The sequence below is a fragment of the Trachypithecus francoisi genome, unplaced genomic scaffold (genome assembly GCF_009764315.1).
Source record: "Trachypithecus francoisi isolate TF-2019V2 unplaced genomic scaffold, Tfra_2.0 Lachesis_group9, whole genome shotgun sequence".
Lineage (NCBI taxonomy): Eukaryota > Metazoa > Chordata > Mammalia > Primates > Cercopithecidae > Trachypithecus > Trachypithecus francoisi.
This window is the reverse complement of record NW_022681474.1, coordinates 33,982,975-33,996,607: the sequence shown is the minus strand read 5'-3', so window position 1 is coordinate 33,996,607 and position 13,633 is coordinate 33,982,975. Positions and strand designations below refer to the sequence as shown.

Here is a 13,633-nt window from a genome sequence, read left to right as displayed (position 1 = left end):
AGGTTGAAGTAAGGAACAGAGCTGGGGTTCAAACCCACACTCTGATGCTCATGAAGCCATCGGAAGCTGGTAGCCCTAGGGTCAAATAGGACTTTCAATGTATTTTATTTGGTTCCCACAGTGAGCTTTAAATCATTATTATTATTGAATTTGTTGCCAATATTTTGAAGTGAGTGGTTTCATGTGCAAATCTGCATTTGTAATTTCTCTTGAAAAACTAACTGAGAGATCTGGCCACATGAAGCCTGTACTCTGGCTGGCCAGGACTGACTGCATGTGATGTGCTGTAGTCCCCACCCTGACAATGTTGACCAGTTAGGATGACAGCCAGAGCTATTTGCTTCCTCACTACTGTGCAATTTTGCCACTCATTGTGGGCCACAAGAGAGGTGAAGAAAGTAATATGAGATGTGTCATAAGGGTGATATCACCTCTCGTTTGGGGGTGGAGAGGGAAGGTCAGAAAGTTTCACAAGGATTCAGAGCAAGCGGAGTGATTTGCTGAGGGTCACACAGTCAGGGTGTAGTGGATCTGAGGTGTGAACTCTGCCCTTCTGGCACAAAGCCCGCTCCACCTGCTGGAGGAAGGTGAGTGCAAATGCCTGGGGAGGGAACACAGTGACAGATGGGGGGGGGGCTCTGAGAGCAGAAGGAGGTCAAGATCAAGGCAACCAGAAGAAGGGAAACACCCCAAAGTGGGGACCCTCACTTAGAAAGGGGAGGCCGAGTAACAATTAGGTGGATGGATGTTGAAGCCAAGCTATAGGTGGGCACAGAGCAGCCGCGGGGCCAACAAATGAGCCCCCAGGACAAAGCCTGCTCATAGCCCCTCTGGTGCCCAGCTCTGAGCCTGGCTCATGAATGCTGCTTTCCTGTAAGGGACTGTATGAATCCGCCTCCACATCCCTCCCCACTAATCACCTGGGGGCCTGGCATCCAGAAGGCGCATGACACAGGTCTGCTCAAGGACAAAACCAGTCAATGACTGACAAGCCAAGACCAGAGGAGTCGGCAGCATTTTGGCTAAAGGTTGTAACCATCAGAGTTGTCACCCACTCACCAGCAGCACTGAGCAAGCTGCCATCACAGGGTTGGGCTGGAGATAGAGCTTGTGGCATGAGTGGGTGGCGCCCCTGCTCCATCCCCATGGGGCAAACCCCTAGAGAGGCATAACTTCTCATGGAAGAAAAAATCAATAGAAAAACATAAAATATGTATCAGGCAGTGATAAATGCTGGGAGAAAAATAAAGTAAGGCAAGGGGACAGAGAGTGATGGAAGGTGGTCTTTTCATACCAGGGGATCAGGGAAGGTCTCTCTTTGAGGGGACTTTGAGCAGAGACCCAGAGGAAAGTAACAAAATGAGTCATGCGGTATCTGGAGGAAGTAAGAAAATGAATCCTTTGGTATCTGGAGGAAGTGTGTTCCAGGCAGAGGGAACAGCAGAGGCGAAGGCCCAGAGACAGGATTGTGCATGGAGCATCTGAGGAACAGGAAGGGGCGAAGTGTGGCTGGAGTGATCTGAGTGAGGACAGGGGATAGGAATGTGGGGGGTAGGAAGGCAGGTCATTAAGGCAGGGGCAGAGATTTTGAATGTGTAACACGGATCCCTGCCACTGGTTCCGGGCTTGTTGACAGCCATAAAGCACCACAGCTTGTGGGTGCTGCAGTGGGCCGTCCAGTCTCCCAGGATTAGACCAGTGCTGGGAGTGTCGGCTGCTGATGGCTGAGCCTCTTTCTGGGAGTTGCTCTTAGCTCAAGGAAGCAGCCTTGATCAGGGTCATACCATCCCCTAAAGGCAATCCATATTTAATTACTGATAAATGGGAGGAACGCAGACCTGGCCCCTCCACCTCAATGTGGACTGACTCTAGGGCTACCCCAGCTATGGAGCTCCCACGGGACCAGCTGGGGCCTCTGTCATGACTGTATCACAGTTCAGCCCCTCCTCTGCCCAACTCTGCTTCCCTCACTCCCCCTCCTATGTTGACGCCAATAAGTCAAATAAGTAAGTCATCTACTCATAGACCTCCACTTTGGAGACTGTTCCCTTGGGAACGCAACCTAAGGCAGACCTCTATGTGACTTTCACATTTCCTGAGACTTCACCTGACCCTCATCACTACCCATGCAACAGGCAGGCCAGAAGTCAGCCCCATTGTATAATCCAGGAAACTAAGACCCAGAAAGGGAAAGGCAATTGCCTTGAACAAGTAAACCACAGAGGGCTTAAATTCCGGGTCCTCTAACTTCAAGTTCAATGCTTTTGTTCAATAGCTCCTATATTTATTGAGTGCCTACTAATGGTGAGACTGAGTAAAATACAGAATGAGACACAGTCCATCAGCAAACAGCTGAGCTTGGTGTGGGAGAAGCATGCTCAGATGTGTCCAGGTGACTGCAGACTTTGGAGGGCCTGGGTGTTGAGTAGGGAGTGGGGGCTGTGAGGGTTAATTTTATCTGTTAACTTGCCTGGGCTAAGGATGCCCAGATAGCTGGGAAAACATTCTTTCTAGGTATGTTGATTAGCACTGGAATTAGTAGACTCAGGAAAGAAGAGTGTCCTCACCATAGTGGGTGGGCATTATCTGATCTGTTGAGGGCCTGAATAGAACAAGATAGAGGGAGGAAGACTGCTCTCTCTGCTTGAGCTGGACCTTCCATCTTCTCCTGCCCTTGAACATCGACTCCCCCTGCACCACCACTGGTTCTTGGCCCTTGAGGCTTGGACTGGAATTTACACCATTGGCTCTCCTGGCTCTCAGGCCTTCAGGTTTAAGTGGAGCTACACCACTGGCTTTCCTGGGCCTCTTTCTTGCAGATGGCAGATTGAGGGACTTCTCATCTCCATAATCACGTGAGCCAGTCTCTTCTGATAACTCATTTTCTGTGCATCTATATATAGCCTATTGCTTCTGTTTCTCTGGAGAACCCTGACTAATAACCAGGTCTCATGTGCTCAGGTAAGGATTCTAGCATGGAGAAACCATTCGAAGGTTTTAAGCAAGGAGGTCATGTGGTCAAATTTGGGTGATATAAAGGTCACTCCAGCAGCCTGTTGAGTATAGACCAGTGAGACCGCTGGGGCTGAGGTCCTCTCTGGAGGATGTCGTGGTCATCACCCAATGAAGAGACATGGGAGGAAGAAGGAACTAGGCACAGGATGGACTTGGAGTGGTGGTGGGAGCCAGGCCCTGCCTTGGGCAGCCAACATGCCACCCCTGGGACATAACAGCAGCAAGAGCAGGTTGTGGGAAGATGGCGAGTTTGTGGAGCCCAGCAGGGGTAGGCACAGGCAGCTCTGGAGTTTGGGAGAGAAGGCAGGTGGGAAGGGTGGGCCCAGAAGTCAGGAGCCTTGATTGGAGAGATGGAGACATCTGAGCAGGCAAAGCTACCACAGGCACAGCTAGAAAACCAGGTCAGTTCGGGGTATGTTTCCTTGGCCTGCCCAGAGTTTATTTTGAAAGAGTATTAAATCTCAATAGTACTACGACCCAGCCACAGTCTAGGCTTCAACACTCTGCCCACAGATCTCCATTTCCCAAGGACCTAACACCGTAGTCCCAGGGACCCTCGAATCCCACAGGACCTTCAACCTGTGGGTCCTACCAGCTTTTTACTGTCCATCACCACCATGTGTCACTTCCCTCCGCGCCCGGCTCAAATTCTGCGGACAGTGATTATCACCACTCCCTGTCTGCACCCTCCACTGCCTCGACACCCTCCCCCTTCACTAAGCCAGAAGCCTGGCTAGATCCAACGTCTCCTCCTACCCCACCCCTGCACACAGGCAGCAGGGTAAAGCGGGAGAAACACACAACCTCACTGACTGATCTTACTTTAAATTTGTGATCTAGATCTCAAAGGAAGCCCAGCAATCATTCTGTGGTTCCCTCAACGCTTCACCATTGCACTGTCCTAGGAATTTTCACACTTCCTCTCCCCAGACCACCAACGCCCCCTCCCCCAACTTCGTTGTCAACTGAAGACCTTGAGAAGAAAAGCAAGCAGCAGAGGACTTGCAGAGGCAGCCACCACTACACGTGCCGTCCATCTGCATCTGCGCCTGCCAGCACCCTTCTCTCCTCCTGAGTTCCCCATCTGTGCTTCCACGAGGGCCAACCCCTCCTGTCACCAGCAAGTTCCCTGCCTTCCTGCTTCATCAATCCCTTCCTCTAGATTGGATCATTTACATCAGGGACTGGCAAATGTAAATATTTGAGGCTGTGTGAGCCACATGATCTCTGCCACACCTACTCCATTCTTCCATCGCAGGCCAAAGCAGCCACAGTTTGGAAACAAATCAGTGTGGCTGTGCTCCCATAAAAAAAATATATTTATAAAAACAGGCTGCAAGCTGGATTTAGCTGTAGTTAGCCCATTCTCACGGAATCATTATGCAAATATGCTGCTGTTCTTCCCAGCATAAAAAAGGAAAAGAGAAGAATAATCCTCTTTTGACTCTGGTTAGCTCTTTCCCTAGACAAACTCCTGGATGACAACCTTCGTTGCCTCCTACGTCTCTCCTGGACAACTCCTACCTGGCTCTTCTTCTACCATCCCTTAAGAACTCTCCTGCAGGTTGCCAATGACCTCTGGGTTGCCAAATCTGGTGGACAGTCCTCTTGCCTCCTCTCAGTCAGGCTGCAGCCTTTGCTCACCCCTCCTCCTCCTTAGGGCACTTCCTGCCCTTGGCTCCCAAGACATGCACTGTCCCCATTTCCCTTCTACCACCCTGGCTGTGCCCTCTCAGTCTCGTGCTGATTCCTTCTTATCTACTTGATGTCTAAATGTTGGAGATCACAGGGTCCACATCCAGGGTCTCACTTCTTTCTCTAGACACTGGCTCCCTAGGGTACCTCATCCAGTCTGATGGTTTGAAAGCCATCTATGCAGGATGATGCCCTCCAACTTATTCCTTTTACCAAAACTTCAGATGCATCTATCTGGCTGCCGGCTTGATATGGCCATTCATAGACATCTCAGAATTAGCCTGGCAAAACTGAGCTTCTCATAGACTCTCCCAACTCCTCCCTGGACCTGCCCCTACCATCAACTTCTCCAACCCACCAATTGCTCAAAACCTCACAATTATCATTGATGTCTATTTCTCTCACCCATTCTGTTAGCAATTCCAGTTCTTTACCTGCCAGACACATGTGAGATCTGACCCCTTCTCACCAACTCCATGACTACCCCCTAGTGCAAAGCTCGTCGTCTCTGGCCTAATTACTGTGATAGCATTCTAATGAATGCTCGACTTCTGCCAGCGCCCCTGCAGACCTTTCTCAACACCGCAGCCAGGGTGATCTCACAGGCCTCTGAAGCTCTCAAACATGCTGGGCTTTCTTCTACCTTAGGGCCTTCACACTTACTGGGCTCTCTGCCTGGGTATTCTCTTCCCAGCTACCTCTCTTCCCAGCTACCTACCTGGCATGCTGTTAGGCCTTCCTTGCCTCCTGCACCCCATCCCCAAAAATTCTTCCTCCCCCAGCACACCCCCTTGTTTTACTTCCTCCTTAGGATTTGTTTTTTGTTTTTGTTCTTTTTTTGCTTATTTATCTTACTTATTGTCTCTTTGTACCACTAGAATGTAAGTTCAACAAGGACCTGGATACTTTGTTCTGTTCTATTCACTGTGCCTAAAACAGGGCTTGGCACATAGTAGGTGCTCAATAAATATTGGTTGTTCACACATCAGGAGATTTCACATCCAGTTCTGATCTCTGGTCTCTCTTGCACGATGGGAGGCCTGGCAACACTGAGCATGTACAATCAGGTGGTGCTGCATGGTGGTTGCCCCTTTCAGATGGATATGTGCCATCTAGGCCACCAAAGTACTCTCTCTCCGAAGCCAGCTTCACCTACCTGGCCACCAGCCTGGCCCCCATTGACATCTGACTTTGAGACCCATGGTGAGACGCCCCCAGGATGAGGCCCTAGGGTGGACCCCTAGCTACACTGGGTAGAGAAAGCTTCCTGCTTTGCCCCTGTTGGCAGCTAGGGCCTCCTGGAATGCCCTATGTGGCCAGAGCTGAAACATCACCCGCCTGATCGGTCGCAGCTATTAAAATGCCTGTATCAGTATCAAAGGGAAAATGTCAGGCGCCTACTCACTCCCCCCAGAGAATGTGGCTCCAGCCTGGCCTTGGGTTTAGGGGACACTCCCTCCCTGCATCTCAGCCTCAGGGATCTTAAAGGGTCCCTGCCCAACCTGGGCCTCTGCAATATGTGGGGTGGTCCAAGCTGTGGCATAGGCACAGCCCAGAGGGAGAAGCCAGGTGAGACCTGCAGCTGTGACCTTGAGCCTGGCACCTCCCTTCAGGGGAATCTACAAAATAGGGATATGACCCACCACCCCCTGCCAGCCTCCTGAGTGCTGATGTGGAGACTGAATGAGACAACGCAGAGGCAAGTGCCTGGAAACCATGGAGCGTTGATCAATTTTGGGTTGAATTATTAAACAAGAGTTAATATGAATTATAACAGCTATGCACATTGAACTCCATGTATCAGCCACTGTGCTAAGCACTTTAGGAGGAAAATATCATTTAATGATTGATTTTTGATATTATTAGTGCATGCCCCCTATTCCCTTGGAGGCTGGAGTGGGACTCTCTTTTGGGTTGGCACAGATGGTGCCCAAACTCCAGTGAAGCATCTATTGTAGGCAGAGCTTGGCAGTGTTGAAATCTTATCATACCAGCTTGACTACGCTTGGGAGTGCCAGAGCCTTGGGGCCTAGTCCCAATTCTTTTACTAACTGTGTATCAGGCAAAATCTATAACCCCTCTGGACCTTGATTTTCTCATCCATAAAATGGGGATAATCTAAGTGATCTGCTAGACTACACAAGACAGCTGGCAGGATAAAATGGGATGAGGCTAGAAAACAAGCAGAGGTATCCAGATGTGAGGAGGGGGAGCACCTGTTTTACTAGCTTGTTTTGCTTGGTGGCCAGGTGAAGGCCACTTCTCTCTTGAGGCAGTGCTGGGCCTGCCTCCTCCCACCTGCTGTAATGAGGCTGGCCTGATCTCTGTTGCCCTGGCCCCATGGCGTGCACCACTGAGACAATTGGTCAAGTTTCCTGCACTTGCCACATCCCTCCTCCTCCTGGGAAACTCAGAGCCCCTCTTCCGGAAAGGGAGGGTGAGTGAGGAGGGTCTGACCTGCAGCCCTGCCTTTTGACCCTGAGAACTAGGAGTTGAAGGAAGAGGAGGTGCCCACTGAAATGACCACAGCAGGCAAAGCTCTGGCCCCTGTGCCAGCACTCTGATTATAATGCCTGGCACAGGGCGGGGGCTTGATCCCATCTGCTAGAGGCCTTTTGATCATCCTGCAGCATAACTGCTGCTGGGCTGGCTGCCCCGTTGCAGACTGACCTAGCCCTCGGATGTCAGGGGCTCAGGTCAGATGTCTCGATCCACACTCAAACCGAATTACTTACTTTTAGGTCAGCCCTCTAGGACTCATCCTTGTGGTCCCAGGAGGAAGTGGGCTTTGGCAGAATTGGGATAAATAGGCATGGGGTAGGGAGGGCATTCCCGTGAGGAGGTATAGAGGCAGGACCTGGCTGCTCAGTGCTGGCTCCATGGGCTACATCCCAGGGATTGCAGGAGAGGGATGTCTCCACGGAAGGGGTTAAAGGGACAGGCCCACATGTAGCCACGTGCCCCAGGCACAGGCAGCTTGGCAGGGTGAAATCAAAGCAGAGGAAATCAAGACATCCAACCCACAACCACCAAAACTGAACTTGCCAGGGCTGCTGCAGGGGCCTGTGTGCTGGGGACAGCGAGGGGGTGCCACAGGGGTGCCTTAGGAGCTGTCTTGTCCCTACCTCAACAGTTCTCTTCATGCAGCAGACTTGGCGCCTGATCACAGACTCGGGTCATGAAACAGGGGCCTGCAGGTCCTCCGGATAGCACATATTGCCTCTGCCTCCCTCTGCCTCCCTGTCTCACCAGAACCACAGACAGAAGTGGCCCCAGGTTCTACGGTTCAGAAAAAAAGTCAGGGATGGGAGGCACATACCCCATGTGAGCTTTGCAGCCTTCATATGAGGAAGTCCTTCCTTCTAGCTAACCCAAGACCCTGCTGCTGCCACAGGGAGTCAAGGAGCCGGGCCCCGGAACTGATGGTGTGCGTGGGGGGCAGAATGGCAAGGGGCCCAGGACCTCAAGGATCTCAGGGGTCCAGGGGTCATCTCTGGGCCTGGTGCAGGATGAGGCAGGGGCCCCCAACCATAAAGAAGGAAAGGGCAGAGAGTAAGAGTCCTGGGATGAATGTTGGGGACCTCTTTCTTCCTTTCCTGCCTTTCACAAGTGGGTATTGACTATCTACAATGCACTAGGGGTTAATGTTGGGAACCTTGCTGTGCAAAGCAGACACTGAGGCTGCTCCCATGAAGTTTATCCTCTAGGGAGGGGAACAGAAGAGCCTACAAACCACACACATCAATGTGGAGCAGCCGTTGTCATGAGACCTGTGGCCAAAAGGGGCAAGGAGCTGAGAGCCAGCTGGAGCATGGACTAGTTTGGCTCATGGCAGAAAAGTGAGACATGAGCCAAGATCTGAAGCTGAGCAGTAATTCACCAGGTGAGGGACCCAGGCACATGGGAGTGGCTGAAAGCTAACCCAATAATGCGCTTCTTAGGAGCCAGGCAAGCATCTTGCATGTATTAGATTGGTGCAAAAGTAATCGCAGTTTTTGCCATTACTTTTAATAGCAATTAAAAGCAATTACTTTTGCACCAGCTTAATGTTATTCACCCAGCACTCATTGCAACCCATTTCATGAGCAAGGAAACTAAGACAGAGAGGGGCCAAGTAACCTGCAAGACAGCATGCAGCCTGAAAGGACAGAGGCAGAATTTGAACCCAGGAAGCCTGGCTCAGAGCCCATACCTTGACTCTAGGCCTGTGAGAGGTGAAACTTGGCTCTTTCAAGGAGATAGGATGATCTATTACTGGAGTACCAGTCACTACTCAAAGCACTTTATGTCTTAACTTTTTTTAATCCTAAAAACAACCCTCATAAAAGTACTCTTATTATCATAACCCTTATTTTACAGAGGTGTAACCTAAGGCACAGAGAGCTTGAATAACTTGCCCAAGGTCACAGAGTCAGTAATTGGCAGAGCTGGTCTTGAACCCAGCAACCTGGTTCCTGTGCTCCACCATGTAGCTGGACTCCAGAAGCAAGGGCAGGTGAGCCATGAGGCTGGAGAGGGTAATAAGGGCTATACCTGAAGGCTGCATGGGTCGCATTTAGCAATGTGTTCTCCAGCCTGAGAGCAACAGGGAGTTACTGAAGAGTTCAATCAGGGAGATGGCATTTAGTTTTCTAAAAGGTCCCCTCTGGCTGCTGTGTGGATAAGAGAGTCAGGACAGCATGGGTGAGCAGATGAGTTAGGGGGTCGGGCTGGGGAGGGCAGGCAGGGATGGAGAGGAGCGAACAGGTCTGCAGAAGCTGAGAAGGTGTGGACAGGAGGGCTGGGGTGGGTGTGGCTGGAGGCCAGTGTGCTCACATATGAAGGGATGCTAGTGAGGGGTGGATTTCCTGCTCAGTTTAGACACGTAGAGTTTGAGGTGCTTTTAAGACATGCTGGAGTTGCAAGTTGGTGGGTGTAGAGATTGGCTGGGGCTCTGATGATATTAAGAGGCAGAGATGTCCTACCATGGAACAGTCAGCCACATAAGTTAGTGAGCTCCCCATCACTGAGGTGTAAGCTTGAGGACCAAGGCTGCTGTAGGAAATTCCTAGAGCAGCACCTGACTTATGAAGGCCCTTCCTGATTCTATGGAGTTGGCTGAGGCTGGAGGTGTCAGGAGCACCCTCTGACCTCCCATGTCACAGAGCTTCCCCCAACTCCAGGAAACCTCAAATGCCAGTTCAGGGGGAGGTAGATGAAGCTATTCCTGGAAGAGCCCTGGCAAATACCCCTTTAACCCAGCCCCCTTTCTGCATCCTTGTCCCAAGAGGTCAACCTTTCTGACCTGCCCTATAGGCTACCTTATCAGAGCACGACCTGGTGCTAAAGAGGTGCCTTCACAGAGCACCTGCAGCCTGACAGAGGGCCACAGGTGCAAAGTCCCTCTGTGGCAGAAGCTCAGGCCCCACAACAGCCTTTAGGGGCAGCAAGGTTCTTCTGCTGCAACCCAAAGAACAGATAAAAAACCAAAGTGCCTGAAGGGAGGGTGGGGTGGGCAGGAGGAAGGAGAGTGTGGGCAGAGGGAAATGCCTGGACAAATGCTCAAAGGAGAATGACCAAGACTTGAGGAGGCAGGCAAGGCTGGGGTGGGAGTGAGGATGGGAAAGGACCAAGGAGGCAGGGCCCAGCCTACATGGACCGCAGCCATGTGGTGTTTCAGGCAAACCCACAGTAGCTGCCAGGCAGGGAGACAGGGGCCCAGTGTCCCCTCAAAGGCCGTGCCCAGGCTCTCTGGCAGGCAGTTCCGCCCCTTTGTGTTCGACTGGCCCTTGCTCTTTGAAGGACCAGGGGAGCATCCCCTGCCAGCAGGCCCACCCCTTCTGCCACAGGCAGCATCTCTGCAAGGAGGCCCCACACCCAGGGCGGTGGATGGGAGAGCGGGAGTGTCAGCAGGGGCTGCTGCTGGGGCCTCCCAGTAGCCCAGACAACACCCAGCGCAGCTGGTGACCCCATCCACCCTAGCCTCCCCAGACCCAGGCCTCAGTTTCCCTTGGAGAAGCCTGCTGACTTCCTCTGACTGAGGGCTCAATAGACTGTTTCTGGGAGGGGCAGAACCCAGCCCAAAGAGGTGGAAGAAGGATTTCTGAGGCTTCCTGGAGGGCAAACCTCAGTTGATTTTGTTTTTGGAAAACAACAGCGAAAAGCCTGCTGCTTGCCCTTCTTCAAACCTCCCAGCGCACAAGGAGACTTTTGTTGACATCTCACCGTGAGCCTCATCACTGCCCCTCAGCCCCTCGAGCACTGCTTGGGACCCAGGTAAGGGGTTTCACTGCACAGGGAGCTCCAAGCACTGGGCCACATAGACCCTCTCTCTCTCTCTCTATATCTATCTATCTATCTATCTATCTATCTATCTATCTATCTATCTCTATCTCTCATTCTCAGGGCCTGCCAGGCCCAGCCGCAGAACACGATCACCCATGGGGCTCGTTAGACACTTACGGCCAGGCCCTACCCATGGACATCTGTAGCAGGTATTGGGAACAATTGGCCTGGCGTGTTTTGAAAGCTCCCCAGGCAATTCTAATGCAACCAGCATCACCGGTACAAGTGCAAGCCTTTGAGGACATCTAGATCAGAGGAGAAGCAGGGGAGAGTAACTTTAAAATGTTTAGTTACTTCAGAACTTTTACCCCTCTCTGGCTCTAAAAGGGAGACTTCAGGCAGCTGATACAAACAGACAGACAGACACCATACAGTAAGGGAGAAGAACAGCAAAGGCAGAGTGATCAAATAGGATCTGGGATCAAGGCTCATACAAAAGCCTTTGCCACTGGTTGAACCCCAGATTTGCTGCTAAACTTCCTAGTGGCCAGTTCAGAGTCTGAGAGACAAGAACAAACCCATCCATCCTGAGAAACCCAAGCATTCCAGAGGCCAAGGCTGGACAAGGGCTTCCCTCAGGGTGCTCATCACCAAGGCCTGATGTAATTAGCAATACTCACAATGTCTTTCCTACAACAAAGATGGTGGTGCAGCCCTGACGCCAAGGCAGTTCAGTAAACACTGCCTCTGGGAGCCAAACCAAACTGAACAGATTCCCAGCCCCTGGCTGCTTTGACTGGCCTCAGCAGAGTTAGAGAGGTATGACACTTCATATAGACAAGTATATCCTAGTGGCTGAGGATGCCAGCTCTGGGCCACACTGCCGGATTTCAAGGCCTAGCTCTGCTACTCACGTACTGTGTGACAATGGGAAAGTTGCTTAACTTCTCTGTGCCTCCATTCTTTCTTCTGTAAGAAGGGAATAGTAACAATAGTAACCACTTCATAGGATTATTGTGAGGATTTAGTGAATCAATAGATGTAAAGGTCTTTGAATAGTCCCTGGTACACAGTGTAAGTGTAAGCTCAATACACAGTGTAAACTCAATAAATATCAACCACTAATAAAAGTTGTGGACAAGGTGCATGCAGCCCCATATTATCTCCTCCAATGATGAGAGAGGTGGCAATGGTTACAATTGCCATTAGCCAAATGATTTCATTTAATCCTACAACAACCCTGGAAGGAGGATGTCATCATCTCCATTTTTCAGATCAGGGTACTGAGGTTCAGGTCACACAGTTAGTGGCAGGGGTTCAAATGCCATGGTGTTGTCTGCTTCACCATTTTGCCACCCCTCGACTCTGTAAAGAAAAACCTTGGCAGGCAGCTGGGGCAGGTGAAAATGAAGCTCCTGACCTTGAGAGTAGAGGATGGGAGGGGGTGGGTGCTCCCAGCTTCTCCGCCCAGTGGGGAACACATCACTGAGCCTTTTCTGCTCTCCCAGCCAGAATGCATCTTGCAGCCTGGACACACAGAAGTCAATCATCTCATCCTCTGCTGGTTGCTGAGAAACACCCCTGGAGCAAATGCTGAGCCTACAGCTGGGTCCAGGGCTGGGGACATTGCGAGGAAAGCTGACTAAGAAACCTTCCCCAGCCTCCAGCAGGGGGACCTTACGTCAACAGCTAATTTGTGAGAGCTGCCTACTATGTGCAAAGTCCTGGGCTAGACTTAATAAGGGACCCAAGACTGCATGCCTCTATTGCTGTCATCGGGTCCTGTGTGGTCACGTGGAGAGACCGTTGTACAATGTGATTGGGTTGAGCCATGAATAGCAAATGGATTTCCTCTTGTGCATTGACTCTAATGGACGGGAGTGGCAGCCTGGCTTGCTGTTCCCTGTGCCACTGGAGGACTGTGCTGAGAAGGATTCTGAGGCCTACCTAGGCTGAAGGGGAAAGAGTGTGTTGAGTGATGAGTAGCACCTTCTACGGTTTGGGATGAGGAAAGCCAACATCACATGCTATGTCTGCTTTCCTTCTCTGAGCTAAATGTCTGGCACAGCCAAGGAAGAGCCACAGGAAGTGGGAGCAAGGAGAGAGCACATGTTGGGTTAGAGTGGTTCGAGGAGGCTTTCCAGAGGGCAGTGGGGCAAGTCTAGAGTGATTAAGAAGAAGGGGAAAAGGCATCTTTCTGGGAGTTACCAAACCGTAAAACTGTGCTTAGGGCAGATGGAATGGTGTTTGAGATGCTTTTGGTTTTCCCCACCACCTTCCTATGAGGGTTGGCTGCCTCCTGAGGTCCTCAGTCTGTTCAGAGTTATCTGCTAGTTCGAAGGCCTTTGGAGACACTGCAGAGCTCTAATAACTCTCCCTGCCTTTATAGCAAGCACCTGTTATTAAAAAAACAAAATCTAGACTTATGAAATAGCTCCTCATCTTGAACACTAACCCTCACTAGTAAGTAGCAGCTTCCTGGAACACTGTTGAAAAGGATTCTGAGGTTGCATGTAAGCTCCATGGGAAAGTGTGCAACAATTGATTAATAATGTCTGCTGAGAGCCCTGGGATGGGGAGTAGTGCACACCCAAGCCATGTATGGGCCACTGCTGACCTAGTTAATTGTCTGGAAAGGGGAAGGTGTGGTGGAGGAGAG

At 51.1% G+C, this 13,633-nt stretch overlaps 1 protein-coding gene across 1 annotated transcript in view; it reads right to left on the bottom strand.

Moving 5' to 3' along the window:
* COL13A1 (collagen type XIII alpha 1 chain) overlaps window positions 1-13,633 on the bottom strand; it is a 161,561-nt gene that overhangs the window by 141,983 nt on the left and 5,945 nt on the right. The window lies entirely within an intron of this gene.